This window comes from Astyanax mexicanus, chromosome 23, assembly GCF_023375975.1.
Source record: "Astyanax mexicanus isolate ESR-SI-001 chromosome 23, AstMex3_surface, whole genome shotgun sequence".
In the NCBI taxonomy this organism is placed as follows: Eukaryota; Metazoa; Chordata; class Actinopteri; order Characiformes; family Acestrorhamphidae; genus Astyanax; species Astyanax mexicanus.
In genome coordinates this window covers 24,124,370-24,138,970 of record NC_064430.1, presented here as the reverse complement: position 1 = coordinate 24,138,970, position 14,601 = coordinate 24,124,370, and the positions used below count along the sequence as shown (strand labels likewise).

General features: G+C 38.7%; 1 protein-coding gene across 1 annotated transcript in view; it reads right to left on the bottom strand.

Moving 5' to 3' along the window:
- The window catches only part of si:ch211-260e23.9 (uncharacterized protein LOC555795 homolog), a 414,295-nt gene extending 404,458 nt beyond the window's left edge, over nucleotides 1-9,837 (bottom strand). Inside the window, exon 1 of the mRNA XM_007235912.3 lies at nucleotides 9,826-9,837. The gene's annotated coding sequence lies outside the window, so the exon portion shown is untranslated. The remainder of the gene's footprint in view (nucleotides 1-9,825) is intronic.
- Between the last annotated feature and the right edge of the window lie 4,764 nt (nucleotides 9,838-14,601).

The window sequence follows — 14,601 nt, the reverse complement described above, 5'->3', positions numbered from 1 at the left end:
TGCCAAATTTGTTGTCAGTATATGTTTGAACTTCAGTTTTTGCCTTAAATCTCTGCTTTTATCTTTTAATTATTATTTTTTATTTGTTTATTTTTTTTTTCTATTTTTTCCCAATGTAGCTAGGCCAAATGTCTATAATGCCACAACACCAGAAGGATGAAGACTAGCATACGCCTCCTCCGATACATGTAAAGTCAGACTTTGCCTCTTTTCTAACTGCTACTGCAGCATTACAGAGTAGCATCACAGTGCTAACGCTCGGAGGAAAGTGCAGCGACTCGTTTCTGATACATCAGCTCACAGACGCAGCCTTATGCTGATCCACATCACCCTAGGAGTAATGAGGGGAGAGAAAAGAGCGCCATCTACTGTCTGTACCCACCCAGAGAAAGCAAGCTGCATGACTGGGATTTGAACCAGTGCACTCGAAGGAAAGTGCCAGACCTCCAGCCAGATCTGATACATGAAGCATGCAGTTTTCACCAGTGCAAATTCTTTGTCTTCTTGGCTTCAAGTTTACTGCAATTCCCATAATACCTTTCTTACTCAGGACACATGAGCTCTACTGTCCATTCAGGAATTGTTGTCCTGTTCGCCATCACCTGAGTATTGATTTATTTTACCTGTTGCAATTATGTATGAATAAATGTATATATATATGTATAAATTCCTGTGTGTTTATTTCTAATCTTTGCAAAGTATTGCCAACTATTCTGGTTGCTTACCTAAAACATTATTTCTGTCAGTGTCTTGTATAAGAGAGGTATTTCCATAACAACTCTCTTACACAGGACATATGAGCTCTACTGTCCATTCAGGAACTGTTCTCATGTTCATCATCACCTGAGTATTGATTTCATTCACCTGTTTGCAATTTAGGTTTATGTATAAATTCTTGTTTTTCCTTTGTTTTTTTTTACTCTCCATTCTGGTTGCTTACCTAACATTATTTCTGGGAGTGTCTTGCTGGTTGTTATGATTTACATGTATTTTGACTCGGATTTGGCTCATGGTTTGAAATTTTTGCTTCGTTAATCACTGTATTGGTCACATTGGCGTTGTTGGTGTTGAGCCTTATATCTTCAGTGTAAAAGAAAAAAGATTACCAAATTAAGTTTCGTCTAACCAACAACATTGGGGGTAAATTTGGGGTTTGTGGCTTAGTAGATTCAACTAAGTTTTGCTTTATTACTCTCTGCAGTTCAAATTTTCCTGCTCAGTTCAGAGTTATGGTTTACACCTGTATCGTTAGTGTACAGCACAGACACTCATTCCATTATCATTAGAACAGTAATTACAGTACAGCGGGCTGAGTGATTTATTACTGCACAGAAAGGAATAAAAGTCCAGAACAGAAAAGTTCTGAACCACCAGGGTGAACCACAACCCCCCTCTCCGCTTCTCCGATCACTGAGGGCACCAGACGCCCCGGAGGGACCAATTTTAGCACCACATACAGCGAACCAGAGAAAGTTCAGTGAGGAAGACACCGGACAGCTCCTCATTTCCATTTTAAACAGCTCTTTTTAACAAAACACAGCAAACACTCCCCCATGTACAGTCCATATATGACTAATCTGCTGTAGGGTAAAAGGGTGGAGCTAAACAACATTACTGTTTAACCACGCAAATTTAATTTACATCAGTTTAAAATAGACCATTACATTTAATTCAGTTTAACATCAACTTTACCTACAGAATTTCAGCACAACCCATTCAGACTAAATCAGAGGGTCTTTTATCTGATAGAGGGTCAGGTGTTTGGTCGGGCACAGGGTCTGGTGTTTGATCTTGCAGACAGTCTGGTGTTTGATCTTGCAGATGGTCTGGTGTTTGATTTTGCAGACACTCTGGTGTTTGATCTTGCAGAGAGTTTAGTGTTTGATCTTGCAGACAGTCTGGTGTTTGATCTTGCAGACAGTCTGGTGTTTGATCTTGCAGATGGTCTGGTGTTTGATCTTGCAGACACTCTGGTGTTTGATCTTGCAGACGATTTAGTATTTGTTCAGACAGATTATCTGGTGTTTGATCCTGCAGACAGTCTGGTGTTCGATTTGACAGACAATTCAGACTGATGATCTGGTGTTTAAGCTTGCAGACAGTCTGGGGTTCGATTTGGCAGACGATCTAGTGTTTCTTCAGACACATGATCTGGTGTTTGATCTTGCAGAAGGTCTGGTTTTTGATCTTTCAAAGGGTCTGGTGTTTGATCTTGCAGAGGGTCTGGTTTTTGATCTTTCAAAGGGTCTGGTGTTTGATCTTTCAGACACTCTGGTGTTTGATCTCGCAGACAGTCTAGTGTTTGATCTTGCAGACAAGTCTGGTTTGTGATCTTGCAGACAAGTCTGGTTTGTGATCTTGCAGACAAGTCTGGTTTGTGATCTTGCAGACAAGTCTGGTTTGTGATCTTGCAGACAAGTCTGGTGTTTGATCTTGCAGACAGTCTGGTGTTTGATCTTGCAGATGGTCTGGTGTTTGATCTTGCAGACACTCTGGTGTTTGATCTTGCAGACAGTCTGGTGTTTGGTTTGTAATTTAGTAACTATATAATCTAATTCATTTTATTAATATTACAATAAAGCACAGGTAATAAACTCCAGACGTCTAAGAGTTAACTCCACTTTTCCTTTATTCTCCTTAAGGCTACTTTAGTCTTCTCTAACTCTTCATAAACACACACACACACACACACACACACCCACTGCTGAATACCCTGCTGCTGCTGTAGTATATCTACACACCCTGCTCACACACACACCATCCGTCACCGGCCGAGCTGCCGCTCCTGCGGGCCTCGTTACGGACGAGCTGGAGGTGTGTGTCTGCGATGAAAGATATGAAATAAATGATGGAAATAAATACGCAGAGGGTGGAGGGCCAAAATTGATATTGACAACATAAAAATAAATATGGAGCAGGCTGGAGTGTGTGGGCTGTGCCCGCGGGAACAGAAGTGTGTGTGTGTGTATTTTCTTCTCAAATGCCCTGACTGTAGCAAACCCAGAGAAAAGCAGAGCTTTCTTACACACAGTATATATATATATATATGTATATATATATATATATATATATATATATATATATATATATATATATATATATATAATACATACAGCTCACATTATTATTGCACACAGATACTCAATTATTTATAATTGACATATACATATAATGCATATTACAGGAGAGTCTGCAAACATGTAGCATCACCAGATAATAAAATACACAAAACAGGTTCTGTAACAGGAAGTATAACAACAGAAATGGTTGTCGCTTAACTATCGGAGGCTAGTTCAGGATAGTGTACCTCTTAGTGAGAGATGTGCTGAATAAATGTGCTGCAGGATCCCATACAGAACCTGTATACTTCCATACTCAATCATATCTCAACTTCCATCAGTATCCAGACTAGAGGGTACTAAAGCCTTCTTGTTGTTCTGGGTTCTCATGCAACCTCATAGATGAGTTGTCCATGACCTCTAGTAGTAATTTTGGTAGACCGGTCTCTTCTGTTTTTGAATTTCTTCAAAAAGCAGGTCTTGCAGTAATTAGGTCTGGTTGTGGTAAGTAGTGAAACTGAACTCATATCTCAAAAAAAAACGTACTATGCAGTTTATATATACTAGAAAAAATAAGAGAGCACTTAAAAATGATGAGTTCCTTTGATTTGACCCAATTGAAAACCTTTGGAATAATATAAATCAAGAGGAAGATGGAAGATCACAAACCATCAAACCAAACTGAACTGCTCAAATATTTTATATTTTTGCACCAGTTATATACACTTTGGCATAAAGTTATCCAAAAGCAGTGTGTAAGACTGGTGGTGGAGGAGAACATGAGTCTCCAAGATGCATGAAATCTGTGATAAAAAAAACAGGGTTATTCCACCAAATGTTGATTTCTGAACTCTTAAAAAAAATATCTTATGAATATGAACTTTATGAGTTTTCTTTGCATTATTTGAGGTCTGAAAGCTCTGCATTTTTCTTGCTGCTTTAATCGACAATATTTTTATTTGGAATTCAGCAGAAAGGTTTAGTCCGTAGTTTATAGAATGAAACAACAATTGGATTCTTATTTTTTTTTTTCTTCAAAGCTGTATATTTATATATATATATAGTGTAGTATAGAACGCTGTATTTTCTGATAGTTTGTGTGTGTGTACTGTATATAAAAGTCTCTGAATCTGTTTGATCTGGAGTTCTGAGATGAAGATCTCATCTTTTTCCGTCTGCGATCGATCGGCAGTAAAGTGCTTCAGACATCGGCACGGGAAAATTTCATTTCTGGACGAGTTGCTCTCTCGCATCTAACAGCCGCTTTCATTGATTGGTCTGTGGAGAGAGAAAGAGAGATGGAGCTCGCCGTGTCTCTGAGCTGGGGACGGTATCAGCCTCCGGCGCCGGTAATGACGGTACGGCAGCACCGGCGTCCTGACAGATGCACCTGTTGGGTGTAATTCCCGATAATGCGGCGTGCATATGGTCGTGCGTAGGCTGCGTTATTCATTCCAGTTAGCTGCAGATATATTCAGTGCTGCTGCTGCTGCTGCTCCGCTCCATATGTCTGATCATGTCGCCGCCTGCCCTGCTGCCTCCCTGCCTCACCGCCTCAGTGCCTCAGTGCCTCGCCACCTCCCTCACAACACAGAGAACAGATCAGCATTCAGGAGGAACACTCGGGGAGAACGCTGAGAAAAATAAATGCATAGCGGAGGCATCTGCTGCTGCCAAGACCCCCCTACACACACACTTTACACACACACACACTCCACACACACACACACACACTCATAAACACACTCTCTGGCAGCAGCAGCCGGAGTGCCAGCGTGCTCTGAAGCCCTGAGGATGGCGGGTGGCTCCCTGGGGGCCGCTGTGTGGTTTCTGTGGATTTACCTCCAACACTCCCACCCAGCGCCGCTCACAACTCCAGCTGCACTCAGAACCCAGAACCAACTCAATCAGATACACTTCCTCCCTCACTACCTCACTCACTCCAACTCAATCCACTCAATCAAACCAAACACACCAACTCAAACTGAACCAACTGTGTCTGTCTGGAAATAATATATATATATATATATATATATATATATATATATATATATATAAAATAAGAGAGCGCTTTAAAAAAAATGAGTTTCTTTGATTTTACCAATTTGAAATCCTCTGGAATATAATCAAGAGGAAGATGGATGATCACAAGCCATCGAACCAATCATTTCTGCACCAGGATCAAGTTATCCAAAAGCAGTGTGTAAGACTGGTGGAGGAGAACATGATGCCAAGATGCATGAAAACTGTGATTAAAAAATAACAAGGTTGTTCTTTATGAATATGAACTTATATATTTCCCTATTCCATTATTTGAGGTCTGAAGGCTCTGCATCATTTTCTTCAAATAAATGCTCTAAATGACTATAATATTTTTAATTTGGAAGGAATTTGGGAGAAATGTTGTCTGTAGTTGTCTATAGAATAAAACAACAATGTTCATTTTACTCAAACATAAACCTATAAATAACAAAATCAAAAAAACTGATTCAGAAACTGAAGTGCTCTCTTATAATAAGAAATATTGTAGAAAAAAATAAAGTAGAAATAAATAGTTAGATAACTTATACAAAAAGTATATAAACAGAATGTCACATGACTCAACAAAGTATAAAATCATCAAGGTCATCGTCCTGCTACACGGCCCAACATCTGGGACAGGATGTAAAGGGCATGTATACATGGACAGGCAGCTGAACGGATGGATTTATAAATGGATGAAGAGGATGGATGGATAAGATCATGTATGGACAGATTAATGGATATGCAGTATTGTATTGATAAAACTGATGGAAGGATAAATGGATTGATTGGTTGATGTAGTATTGGATAATTGACTTTCCAAATTGGAAAGAAAATGGGATAAAATTAGAAGAATAAATCGTTTTAAAAAAAGCAAAATTGGACTGGACTAATACAGGCTTACCTCTATCACATGTAGGTAATAGCTGTAGTACTATTACCTGAGTGTGCGTGTGTGTGTGTGTGTGTGTGTGCACAGTATGCCAGCAGGCTGCCATCGATCAAACCTTTCCAATCCATTCTGTTCTGTGTTTGTTTCCATCACGCTCCTTCAGATCCGTAAAGGCCGGGTCAGAGCCGCCGGCGCCGGCGCTCATTCTTCATTTCCTGGATTCTCCAACAGCCGATTAATTTCTCTCCCACCGGAACGACACCAGAACCGGCGAGAGGATCCACCGCTCAGACCAGCGTCTCTAAACACCGCTAAACACCGTCAGAGAAATCTCCCGCCTCCAGAGGAACCGCTGGACTGAGATCAGCGTTAAACCGAGCCGACGTTCTGAATCTGATCAGAACTGCTGAAGCTCCTGTTTAACAACGACTCCTGTTAATCATCACATCCATCTGTGAGACATCAGAACATACAGTAAACACACACACACACACACACACACACACTCAGCCATATGGTTGTTTTACTCACAGCCTGTCAGCCCACACACACACACACACAAAAACACACACACACACACACACACACACACACATATCTGTGTGTTTTCAACTTTCTTAGATTCAAAGTTAAAAATAGATTTTTAGAAACACTTTATTTGGATGGTCTATTATAAATGCTTCACAGATGCTTAACTAACATTCATATAACATTCATCTGAATGTCTATTCAATTCTCCTTTATAGGGGATTTTATCCTCTGTGATTTTATTCCCGTCCAGAATGATCATGTTTGTGTTTTTCTCAGACGACCTCTGAGATAAAAAATGACAGGCTGAATTATCTACTGTTTTTCTCTGAACTCTTTTTGTGCTCGTCCGGTGATTTTAGTCCTGTCCGGACGCACATCTATGAGTTTCGTCTCCTTGCCTTTACTGTAATTACAGTAAACTTTGGGTGCACCACAGTTTCCACGGAGATCAACGTTAAAAACACAACAGCGAGTGGAAATGAAGGAGCTACTGAATGCTGTGATGTCATGTGACACGAGAAAGCCTTAAAAAAATCACTGATCCTCCTGGTTTTTCAATTGCAGTCCGGATGCAGGAGTTTTATCACTGAAAATAAATGTATTACTAAAATTTATGAAAAAAAAAAAATTATGTTTAAGTTTAGCGTTGCATTTGCTTTTAAATATTATTTAAGCATCTCTGAGGCATCTACAATTAACCATTTAAGTAAAGTTTTTTTTCAGATTGTTTTTATTAAAACCACATTTTATTTTAAACCAAACTTTGGAATTTAAGCATTGAAATTAAACTGAATTTTCACGTAAATAATATTTTGGAATTTTAAATTTGATTCTTAGGCTAAAATTTAATATTTTTTTTAATCTAACATGCAGACTTTTTTTTTTTACAAAAGTTGGATTTTTTAACTGAAATAATTTTTAAAGACTTTAAAGTTGACTTTAACTGTACTTTAAAGCTGAATTGTATTTATTAAAAAGTAAAAAATTTATTTGACTGAAGATGAATATTAAATTTCCCACTTCCCCAAATTATTTCTAAACATAATTTAGATTCTATTTAAATTAAGACTTTGAGATTCACTTTTATAATAATGACTGCAGAAAATTTTCAGGGAAAGGCAGTCGATTTTTCTGATCTCAGAATTAGAAGCTGCAAAATCACAGGTTCAGTATTTTATCTGTATTTTATTTGTATTATTTGTACTGAATGGTCACTATGGTTTGACGGTCGCCGGATCAAATTTTGAGAGTACTATTGGCCAGGATCTCTTTAAAAAGAACTGTGAACCAGACCTTCTATATCTGATCTCTCAAAAAATGTGCTTCTGGAAGAATGGCCAAAAATTCCCATAAACACCATAAACACACTCCTAAACCTCATGGAAAGCCTTCCCATATGAGTTAAAGCTCTTGGGTCAGTGAGAGTATGTCCTTATGGGTGTTGATCTGGATGTTTAACAGTCCTCCGATTGGTTCTAGCTGAGGCGTCTGGGGGGTGTGGTTGGTTGCGGAGGTGACGGTGCAGTTTTCTCTCGTTAGTCGTCTCCTGACCGGATTTTGGATCGTGTTTAAATGAAGCTTCAGCTCCGGTTCTGGACTCTGTTCACTTTCTGCTGCTTAAGAGGCTCTGAGGAACCATTCCGGACCCAGCGGCTCTACAGGCCTCGTTAATTTTTACTGTACCAACGCTGAATAGTTTACAACCTCCCATAAATCTTTCACTCTACCACCAGAATTATACTCTCCACACACACTTATACACACTTAGAGGAATCCTGGTGGCGAGGCTGTGTTCACTTTCCTTTAACTTCCTTGTTTGGACTATTGACTGAACTAAAATCACAGGTTTAAAAAGTGCCGACAACCACGGTCTGGACCAAAGAACCAAAATATGGCCCAAACAAAAGATCTGGTCTGTATCCAGAATGTTCTAAACCATGGTATGATACAATAATTATTATAATTCCTGAAAATTTTAATATTTTTAGTTAAAACACACATATTACACTGTCTTAATACATGGATTTTATCATAAATTATTTGAGTATATTGTATAAAATAAGTAATTGTAATTAGGGAATATTGTATGCAGAAATTAAGAAAAGTTTACTAAAAGAAATAATTGAATTGAGTTCAGTTCACTTATTTACTTTATGTAACATTTAAGTCTTGAAACTGAGTTAAAGTTACTTAAATTTATCTGAAATTAAATTACTTAAAAAAAGCAAATGCAGAAAACTGCAAAACTTTTTAAAAGTAAATTTTACTCATTATTTTTTTAATGGTACATCAGATTACACTGGTGATAATCCAGGGCTCTTGTATCTACAGTGACATGCGGAGACGGGGAAACCGTGGCTTAATCGGTCCAATGCATGCCAGCTGGGACCGACCGGGGCTGTGCGTCCTAGAGTGGGGTGGACCCATGGTTCTGTAAACATGTGATAATGAACTTTTATGTGTTAAAACTAGAATTAAAAAGTTGACTTTAGTTAGTTTAGTTAGATAAAAAATATCTAAAATAACAGCTGAGGCTTGTGGCAATAAGATTTCTTTTTTGTTGTTGTTGAGTTTTAATGTTCAATTGGACAGCTCACACAAATATACTTTTTATATTTTATTACTACTTTTAAAAGACCAACATATAAAACATAATAGCTTTACATAACATTAAAACATAAAAATAAATTTAGCTTATTTTTTGTTTATTGCAGGGGGTTGTTGATTGATATGTTGATTACACTAATTAAGTCAAAAATACTGAATTATTTTTCCTAGATCTTTAAACTTTTAAAGGGTTCAATATGACCCAAAAAATAACAGGAGGGTTAATAGTAGTGAAAATAAACTATGACTTGTAAACCAATATAAATTTATATTATTTTAATTACAAGTAATTACTAGTACAAACTAGTAGTTTTAAATTATAATGAATTAAATACAGACCTACAGTTTTTCCAGCATAATGTAAGTATATATATATATATATAGGAATATATTTTATATTACAAAGTACAAACTAGTAGTTTTAAAATATTATGATTTAAAATATTAAGATTTAAGTACAGACCTATTTCAGCATAATTTAAGTTTATATATATATATATATATATATATATATATATATATATATATATATATATATATATATATATATATATATATATATATTTTTTTTTTTTTTTTTTTTTTATAAGGGTAATAGTGGTGAGTATGATGCTGATCAGTTGATGCAGCGATTCAGTTCTGTAAGCTTCTACGTTTAGATCTTCAGTAGAAATCTGGTCTAAATCCAGGTGAATCAGTGATGGAGGTTCTGACGCTGATCTGTTGGACAGTTGGACAGTTCTGGATGTTGTTTTTTTATTCCCAGTAAAATAATCTCTTTCTCACAGTGACATGAAAAGAGCATCTGCCCGTGCTCGTCTTCAGCCTCCACACGGCACCCGCGCCCTTATATAAGCACAACAAAGACAGCAAGTAAACACTAATTGGGATTCTGGGAAAAATACCAGCAAATGCTCTAAGTGGCTTTAATTTCATTTCAGGCCAGAAACGCTGCAGTGGGAGTGCGTTCATCACATTACTCACATTCATATGTCAAAAATATAAATATCTCAGTAACATCACCTTAAATCTGTTTAAATGAAAAGACTCAGAAAAGCCACATAAAAAGTGTTGAAATGGCAGTTTTAAAAGGTGCTGACGAGCCAAACTTTAGCCCAACCAAAAGAGATCTTCTGAACCATGATTTTTATTTACAGTAAGGTTAGATTTCCAGTATTTTTAACAGTGAGCTTAGCAGTGTTCTGTGCTAGTAAATGCCTCTGACAGCGCTACACTGAGGAACCAGATATCCAGGATGATATTAGCAAGCGGTTCATTTAAAGTAGCTTGTTTTAACAACGTAAACACGTAGACTACAGTTCAATATACTCGCCTCTGAACGACAAAAGAGCTAGCATTGCAGTTAGCGGCTAGTGCTAATGCTGCTGCACCCAGCCTTAGTGCTGAAGAAACTTCACTGAAAACTCACCTTTATAACTCTGTACTTCAGTGGAGTGGTTTTACTGCTCCTTAATACCTGACTAATAGAATTCATACATAAGGAGCACCGGATTATAAGGAGCTCTGACGATTTTTGAAAAAGTTAAAAGATTTTAAGTGCACCTTATAGTGCGAAAAATTGGGAAAAAGGGAGCAGACGGGAGGCAGACGTAAAAGCGGGTAAGACAGACTTTAATATATAACAAATAAATAAACAAAAAATAAGGAAAAAACAAGAAAATAAATAAACAAAAACAAACAAACAGGGAAAGAAACAAAGAGCTAAGCTAAACAGATAATAAACTAACATGGCTAGGGATAAATACAAGGGATAAATACGTAAATATATACCAGGATAAACAGAGAATATAAAGAAACGAAGAACTAAGGGACTTGGAACTAACAATAGTAAACGTGAAATAAACAATAGCAAACGTGAAATAAACAATAGCAAACGTGAAATAAACAATAGCAAACATGAAATAAACAATAGAAAACGTGAAATAAACAATAGCAAACGTGAAATAAACAATAGCAAACATGTAAAAAACAATAGCAAACGTGAAATAAACAATAGAAAACATGAAATAAACAATAGCAAACGTGAAATAAACAATAGCAAACGTGAAATAAACAATAGCAAACATGAAAAAAAACAATAGCAAACGTGAAATAAACAATAGCAAACGTGAAATAAACAATAGCAAACATGTAAAAAGCAATAGCAAACGTGAAATAAACAATAGCAAACATGTAAAAAACAATAGCAAATGTGGCAAGACTGACAACGGGAGTAGGTGCAAAGACAGACGGATAAACATAGACAAAAGAGTACTATATATACTAACATGAAACAATGAACACCTGGGGGGACAGGTAACGAGGGGCGGAGCTACAAATTACAGACACGTGACGGAAAATAACTGAGGAAACGCAGAAAACACAGGGAAACAAAAAGCATAACAAAAATACAGCATAAAAAGTATGTTTGAAAGACATAAAGCATTGTCCTCATGAGAAACAAGTTACGGAGAATAAAACTGGTCAAATAAAATTAAAGCACAATTTGTTAGTGACTAATGCCGCCTGATAGCAATACACTGCGGGTACCTGAGTGCTGCGGTAAACCACGCCGATATTAGCCAGTGGTTAATCCCACATAACTTGCAGACTACAGTCCGATATACTCACCTCTGAACGACGAAAGAGCTTGCTTTTAGTGCGGTTAGCGTCTAATGCTAATGCTGCTCCAGCAGTGCTAGCCAAGGTTAGCAGAAGGCTACAGGCTGAGAATACTCACCTCTGAACGAGGGAAATATTGGTTAGCTGCTAATGCTAATACTATACAAGTCTTGGTGCTGGAGAACTAAACTGAAACTCCTGTATAACTCAGTGTTTTGTACTTCAGTGTTATAAGGTGGCTTTACTGCTCCTTAATACCTGACTGGTAGGATTCATACATAAAGGAATCGGATTATAAGGAGCTCTGATGATTTTTGAGAAAGTTAAAGATCTTAAGTGCACCTTATAGTGCCAAAAGTACGGTATAGGCATTAAAAAAGTATGTTTGCAAGACATTGTCCTGGTCAAGAGAGCAAAACTGGTCAAATAAAAATGAAAGCACAATTTGTTAGTGGCTAATGCTGCCTGATAGCAATACACTGGGGAACCTGAGTGTTGCGGTAAGCTACGCCCATATTAGCCAGCAGCGGTTAATCGTACATAACTTGCACACTACAGTCCGATATACTCACCTCTGAACGACGAAGGAGCTAGTGCTTAGTGCGGTTAGCGGATAATGCTAATGCTGCTCCAGCAGTGCTAGCCGGGGTTAGCAGAAGGCTACAGGCCAATAGTACTCACCTCTGAACGACGAAGGAGCTAGTGCTTAGTGCGGTTAGCGGATAATGCTAATGCTGCTCCAGCAGTGCTAGCCGGGGTTAGCAGAAGGCTACAGGCCAATAGTACTCACCTCTGAACGACGAAGGAGCTAGTGCTTAGTGCGGTTAGCGGATAATGCTAATGCTGCTCCAGCAGTGCTAGCCGGGGTTAGCAGAAGGCTACAGGCCAATAGTACTCACCTCTGAATGACGAAGGAGCTAGCGCTTAGTGCGGTTAGCGGATAATGCTAATGCTGCTCCAGCAGTGCTAGCCAAGGTTAGCAGAAGGCTACAGGCCAATAGTACTCATCTCTGAACGACGAAGGAGCTAGCGCTTAGTGCGGTTAGCGGCTAATGCTAATGCTGCTGCAGCAGTGCTAGCCAAGGTAAGCAGAAGGCTACAGGCCAATAGTACTCACCTCTGAATGACGAAGGAGCTAGCGCTTAGTGCGGTTAGCGGATAATGCTAATGCTGCTCCAGCAGTGCTAGCCAAGGTTAGCAGAAGGCTACAGGCCAATAGTACTCATCTCTGAACGACGAAGGAGCTAGCGCTTAGTGCGGTTAGCGGCTAATGCTAATGCTGCTGCAGCAGTGCTAGCCAAGGTAAGCAGAAGGCTACAGGCCGAGAATACTCACCTCTGAACACGGGAAATATTGGTTAGCGGCTAATGCTAATACTACACAAGTCTTGGTGCTGAAGAACTAAACTGATACTCCTGTCTAACTCTGTACTTCAGTGTTATAAAGTGTCTTTACTGCTCCTTAATACCTGACTGGTAGAATTCATACATAAGGAGCACCGGATTATAAGGAGCTCTGATGATTTTAGGGAAAATTAAAGTATTTTATACGTATAGTATTATAGTTCAAATAATACCGTATTTTATCAGTTATCACAATAAATACGTACACATCTCATTTATAAAACGGTGGCTCTGCTGCAGCGGTTATTTGTGAAAGTGTTTAAGCGAGGGGTTGGGAGCGAGCGTGGCGTCCCCCCGCCGCTCGGGGCCGTGTTAGACCCCCGGGTGGTCTGAATAAAACATGCAGTTTAACAGCAGAGGCGCGCTCTCCTCCGCCAGGCAGAATGTCAGCGACTCAGCAGAGAAGCGGATAAATAAATAACCTCAACACCAGCAGGAGGACAATTAGAGGACAGCAGCGGAACCTGTCAGACCCAGATCCGCTAAACGGGAGATTTCTGCGGCGTGGGTGTAGCGTCGACATGCTCGCTGCTTAGTGTGAACTCAAGATATTTCATGTTTTACTGTGGCTGGAAAACTCTATGTCAAGCTCTAGAATATACAGTGCACAATATATACAATATACAGTGGAGTTACATTCACAAAATCTGATTTGTGAATGTAAAGTATTGCAGATCCTTTTTTTTTTTTTTTTTAAGAATTGGATGCTATATGCTCTGCTCTGGACCAAATATGAAAAAGGACCATCCAGACTTTTATCAGCATCAAGTTCAAAAGCCCGTCTCTCACGTCTGTGATTTAGAATTAATGCAGAAAAGTACATTGAAATCTTAGGGCGTTTTCACACCTGTAGTTGGTTTCTCTGGTCCGAATCAGTTAATGAGTTTGTTTACTTTTTTCTCGCTCTGTTCAGTCTGGTTTCACATTGGCATAAACGTAAACGCACCAAAATGCACATCAATAAACCACGCAAGCAGCCTGTGTCCTCTGATTGGTCAGAGCTGTAGTACGTTAAATATAAATATACGAAAAAAATAAATACACAAGAAGATTTTGTGTTCCAGCGCAAATATCTGTGCTTTAACACTGAAACACTGCACTTTCAAACACAGTGTTTCTATGTGCAGCGCAGATTTAGCTCAAATAAATGGCTTATATTTAATAGCTGGATCTGATCGAGACCGGATCACGTTCTCACCACAAGCGAACGGCTCCAGAGTTCGTTTAGTACCGGACCGAGATCACCTCCTCTAGCTGGTCTCGGTCCGGTTCTTTTGATCCGCACCCGAGTGCGATTACTGTCAATCGAACCGCACTAAAGTTACAAACGGACCAGAGTTCGTTTTAACCGGACCAAACAGTGCTGGTGTGAAAACGCCCTTAAAGAAACATATGATGCCTCCTTCAGAACCACATTCTTTCCAGGGCAACTTCTAAGCAACTGAAGGCCTCTCTGATATTCACC